Raw genomic sequence first — 6,173 nt, forward strand, 5'->3', positions numbered from 1 at the left:
ACATCCTCTGGGAGATGGAGTGGGGGGATTGGTGCCCTATGTGGATTTTAGAAAACATGTAATGTCCACAGCCTTAGTTGGCTGTCAAATGCTCACTTTCTTGAGCTGCAGCAGAACTTGCAGGGCTATGCTGGTTTCAGGACTGACCAGTGTTATCTTGCTGTTCTGGGAGATGGAACCCCCTAAAGCTCTCTTTCTTCGTGCTGGAGCCTTATTAGCTGAGCTATTTTGGACCTTGCTGTGTGCTGTTTAGGCACGTGCTATGATCGTCTTGCCGCTCTGAGGGCTCGTTTTTTAATGTCCGTGGTCCCAGCCCATAACGATGACCACGGATGGCTGCAGGCTCTCATGCGTTGGCAGAAAAACGCTGCCCGGGCACCGGGTCGTGCTCTGCTTGTATTATGTGCAGAACGTATTGCTGCTTTAGACAAAATCACCTTTCTCTTTGCTTATGCGAGCATGTGCGAGCACCGGGGCTCGTGCACAAGGGAGTGTCTTCGTTCCCAGCGCCTGTGCTGCCGCAGCAAAGCCAAGAAAGGCTTTCCTCAGCCACGGGACGCAGTAACGGTGTGACTGCCTCAAGAAGCACATCCGGGTGCCCTAAAAGTAAGTTAGATACTCACGGGTCGGCAGCGCTCCATAGCATGCAGTTCTACTTGCAAAGAAAATAAAACTTTGCGACTACGTTTCGCGGCGTTCCCAAATATATGAATTCACCATGTTCAAACCGACCACAATGTATATGGCGAGTAGACAAACATTGTAATCATCTACATAAATGCATGCTACTCCCAATGAAATCACTTAAACATCACAACGTTATTCTAAACTTCTCAGTGACTGGAGCTAATACACATGCTACTTATCTCTTTGAAGAGCAGAAAAGGAGAGGAAAGGACCTGGGCAGGAAGTAGTTCATGGAGATCAGAGACAGGATATGGACATGGGACTACCAGAGACACTGAGGTTCATGGGGTGTGTCGTTTTTGGGAAATTTTTCTGTTTGAAGTTTAAGAGAAAAAACATTTTATTAAAAGAAATATGAAGATTTAAATCTGCTGGAAGAGTAGAAATAAAATAAAGGAAGTTGAAGCATAATGCTTGTCTCTGGTCTGGACATGGAAACATCAGCATTTTCTCCATTTTTTGCATATGCAGTTCCAATAATTCGCATCTTGCGCAGCATTTGCATATATTGCAGATTTGGATATCACCCTGTCAGAGATCCCTCCATGATTACTGATTTTCAGCATTTGAGGAATGTTCAGCATTAACTGCCAAAAGAACAAAAAAATGACATGTTAAGTTGGGCGTTGAAGTACACAACAGTGTGCGTCCATACCAACTGTGTTCATTTTTGCACACTGTTACATTTTGGGATGTGTTTATTATTCATTATTTTGTGTCTATTTTTGTGAGTTATTGTGTTTCAGTGGCATTTTTGTTTCTGTATCTAATGTTTTAATGTGTTTTACAGTATACTATTGATTGTGAGGATGGGGAGTGTCTGATAATGAGTGGTAGTTTCAAAACATTTGACTGATGAAACTATTGCCATATTTTTTAAATAGATTTTTCTACATGATTATGCATTGTAATTGATTGAATAAAGATATGTTTATATTGTGATGCGGAAGCAACTGAGCATGTTTCCCCCCTGCACACTTCAACAGTGACACAGTCTTTTTGTTATGTTTTCTGTATTATTGTGGGGTAGGACTGGTTCTCCAGCCAGAGATGTCTTTATGAGAGGGCAAAAGGGGCACTTGCCCCGGGCCCCCACCTTGGAGGGGGCCCCAAGAAGGAGCCTTATTAAAAAAAGTCAGTTTCCCTGAGTCAGCAAAATTAAGTAGCGCACATCAGGATTTTCTATGGTGTGCTGCTAAGGCTAAACCTATTTTCTGTCTGTTGTTGACAAGTGCATTTCGTTCTGATCTTTTCATCCTGTAATGCTATGTTCACTGTGGTATATGTAGTTTGCGTGGCCCAACACCTGTAGCATTCTCACCTTTCTGTGGGGATTATATTGATCATGTGCAATAGCCAAAGTTGAAATACATATTGATACATTTGAGTGTCGCAATGGTTCAGAGAATAGCTCAGTGTGTTAAGCACTCATTGCAGAGATATGCGTTCACATGCAAGATTACAATACCAAATTCCAGCTAGGCAGACTCAGCATTTCCAATGTATGAAGTTGTTAAGCCTGTATGTATATGTACTTTGTTCTATAGCACTCCAGGTGTTTTCATCACCAATGTACCTGCACTAGATAGAGGTTGCTAGAGAAACTAACAACGTGTCAGTATGGTGATTGTCTAGAAATTGGTTTGTTTAGATGGTGAGTTGTAAAACCTAAGCAGGCGCCTCCAATTATGACAATAAAGTGTTAGGGGTCTTTATGTATCCAAATTCCAGACTGTGGAACCAAAGCGTTCATGCTTGGATCCTGGCTTTGCCAGCAGACGATATAGTGATCCTGGGCAAATCTTATATCACAGACAGTTCTGTACTGCCTTCTATGAAAAGGTTTTCTTCACACATACGTTTGCTATTGTTTGGCCAATTACCTGATCTTTCCTATCATGTGAGTGGAAGGAGTTCTAGACAGAAGAGAGCAGACCAGATATTGCAGGCTTCTTACCGACATATTTTAAGGTCTGCTTGTGTGACAATAAAATCGTTTGCTTTTTTGTACAATTCAAAGGTATTTCTGCACATTTTTAAATACCATTGCACAAGCCTGTGTTTGGGGTGTATTTAAAGCTTTACAATATAAAAGAGAACCCTATCTGAAATCTTTTAAGATCACATCCATTAGTATGCTGGTATTTATATACTTTCCTGGATAATGGAGACAATGAAGCTAGAATCATTTCCATTTTGAATAATATGTTTCTATAACGTTTTGCTTTTTAAAATGTTTATATTGGGCTATGTTATTTTGATATTTTCCAAGTCAGTTCTATAAAATGGTATTATTTTAGTTCAAGTTAAAAACTAGAAAATAAATTGGTAAAGAGCAGAAATTGTGGGTACGAATCCCAGCTTCCCCTCTTAATCAATGTGTGATCCTGGGTATCCCATTTAATCTTTCGCCTGTCAAAATTGTAGGTCCCTAAACCTTTCAAAATTGTCAGCCCTTTAGAGTGATTTCGTTCTCAGGGGATGATCTTTAAAAATGACTCATTCATGGTTTCACTGGCTATATATAGTGTTGCTTCCTCTACAATGATAGTGAGCATTAATATATTACACACCACACCCACCTGTTTCTTTTCTCTTGAATGGTAACACTGCTTGAAAACCATGTCCCAATTCTAATCTCAGTCAGTCTGGATACAGACATCTTCCTGCTATCTTCAAATCGTCATCCACTCTCTATGCTTTGGTATGTGTAGTTTTATCGTTGCTTCCCATTGGTCGTCTGTATCCATGTTTGAGCACTTTTGCTGTCTCTGAGGCAGCTAAACTCAGACTATTCTGGGTGATGTGTACTGTTGTCATAAAATCTGTGTCCTGCAGTTATACTATGTCCAGAATACCTTCCACATGCTGCTATTGATGAAATGTTTGCTGTGTCTATGCTTGAACAGAAGTACCCTCGCGTAGACTACTAATGGTGCCCTTGAAATGCTACTTGTTTATCACTGTGATTACAACATGAATGAAGCGTGTAAGGTATCTGAAAGGAAGTTTACCATGCTTATTTTGATCTCTGCGAGGCGAGGCAAGCACTGGCACATCCAACATGGACCGGCTTTCCTAGAGAGGCCTCACTGGCATTAAGTGCAAAGCCAACATGTGTGTGTTGTTAAGTGGGAATTATTGGCTAAATTGGCACAGGCAGTAAATAAATATCTGGGGTCACGGCTTAATATTGGCATATATTGTGGGCACAGCCCGCATGAAAAAGTTTTCTTATACTCGTGGTGGGGGTGGGGGGAACACTGGAATATATTGTGCACAATATAAATTGCATAGCTGGTTGTGCCGTTTTTCAAATAATTGTGCTGCAAAATGCACCATTTTAACCAATAATTTAAAAAAAAATGATTTTGTTATGGTGAACTCCCAAGAACAATGTTTGGTTGATTAGTTAACCCTCACTACATTCAAGTGAAAATAACAAAGGAAAATGGGAACACCAAAGACCAGCTCTTGATACCTGCCCATTTCATAAAGGCAATTTTAAATTTGGTGCATTTGCATTTATTGACACGCCACCAAGGCACTGCAAAGACACATCCTCAATCATTTTTTGACAAGCATCAATCAACCTATAAAGAAACCACGAGATGCTTTGGAAATTTGGCAGAAGACCTTCCGGCAGGGGATTTGGGGGGTAGCGGGGGGGGGGGGGAGAAGGGCAATGAAGGACGAGCCCCATTACAAGCTTTACCATCATTGAGGTGGTTTTCTCCAGACCACGGATGCACATTGTAGAACTCCAAAGCCCTTTGGCGGCAGGTAATGAGTACTACCACAGATGGTCTCAGTAATCCACAGGCAAAGTAGATTAGAGGTGTTTTGTTAATGTTTTATAGAAGTGGTCTGGAAGACTGGAACGGTTGACCCTAAAAGGGGTCCCTACGGCTCTCTACCTCCCGTGGGCTCTCTCCTTCCTAGCCCAGGCATCACTAACCCTGAGAATCTCCACAGTGTACTCTAAAGCAAGGTAACCCAAATCGTCCTGATCTTGACAGGGAATCCTGAAGGCTGTGGCCTTTTCCATCTATCTGCCTCTGGTTATTTCTAAGGGTTACCTCTGTTTTTTAGGACTGTCTGATATCACCATGATTTTCTCTTACAGTCTCATCTTTTTCCTCTCTGCCTATCTCTCCCTCTGCAGTGTCCAGATAAAGGATCGATTACAAAAGGTTTCAATGCAAAAGGTGAGAGTCAATAGGATAGAAAACCAAAGGTTCGATTTTTTTTTTTTTTAAATTATATATATTTTTTTGGGTTTCCGTGTAGGTAAAACAAGTGGTTTTTAGCACGAAAACAGGGGTTGGGGGGACCCCCCCCCCCCCAAAAAAAATTCTTTTTCAAACCTTTTGTTTTCGGTCCTTTTGATTCGAACCAATTGTAATTCGAACTTTTGACCTATAACCTCCCTCTACCCATTTCCTTGTCTCACTTTTCTCCCTTTCCTTTCTATCTGCTCCCCTCTCCTTTTCCTCTCCTCTCACTTCCACAGCCCTTGCACTACCTACACCTCTCCCTCTCTCAGTAACCCCCCCTCCCACATCTACTCCAGTATCTCTACCTGTCTCCCCCAGGCCTCCCCTTTAATAATCCTGCCACATTTCACTCTGTCCCCCACTCTCCTTTCATACACCCTCTGTCACTTACTCTAACCCACTCTCCAAATCCCTCTACACATATTCCCTTCTCTCTGACCTTTCTTTCACTCATCTATTAAAACAACTCTCACCACACTTCACTCAACTCATGCTACTCTCTCCTACACAGAACACCTCACCTGCTCTCACTCAGAACACTGCTGCAGTCTCCCCAACAATCCACTCCACAGTCGGTGTTACGTCTGGTCTCTTGATGCACCACTGCTCCACCAGATGTCATCTAAATGCCTTTTACTCTCCTCCATGCTGGCTGGGCTTTTATAGACCACCCTTCCCCCATTCCAACATTCCTCATGGGTCCCATTGGTCCCCACTAGTCACATGCTGTCCTTGGCCAATGTCTGGCTAAGCTATCCCTGGAAGGTTTTAAAAAGGTGTTTGCACTGCCCCCTTTCAATTTCCATTTGCAGGGTAGCAGCCATGCACTCAAGCTGCTCGTTTTCTTTGTGGCTTTCTTCACGTGCTGGTGACTTGCTTCCAGATTGATTTGGAAGCTATTTCTGAGTCCCTCCTGCAGTCCCTTACAATCTCTGTTGCTCCACCATTCCCCTAGGGACTGTTTGTAGTTGGTAGATCAGGTTTTGGGTAGCCCATCTCTGATTATCAAGAAAAACCCCAGCTTATTCCATTTTGTGCTCGATCTGGACTTTGTTGGTTGCTGACCTTAAAAAGACAAAAGAGAATTCTAGCCAGAAAAGAGGCCAAAGGCCATTGTGCATGGGACAGTGATAACAGCAGACATATACAATGCATAAGAAGATAAGGGAACAGGGGCTGGGTCTCTTCACCCAGCCCCCCCGTATCCCC

Source organism: Ambystoma mexicanum, chromosome 3q (genome assembly GCF_040938575.1).
Source record: "Ambystoma mexicanum isolate Mex_15411 chromosome 3q, UKY_AmexF1_1, whole genome shotgun sequence".
Taxonomy (NCBI): Eukaryota; Metazoa; Chordata; class Amphibia; order Caudata; family Ambystomatidae; genus Ambystoma; species Ambystoma mexicanum.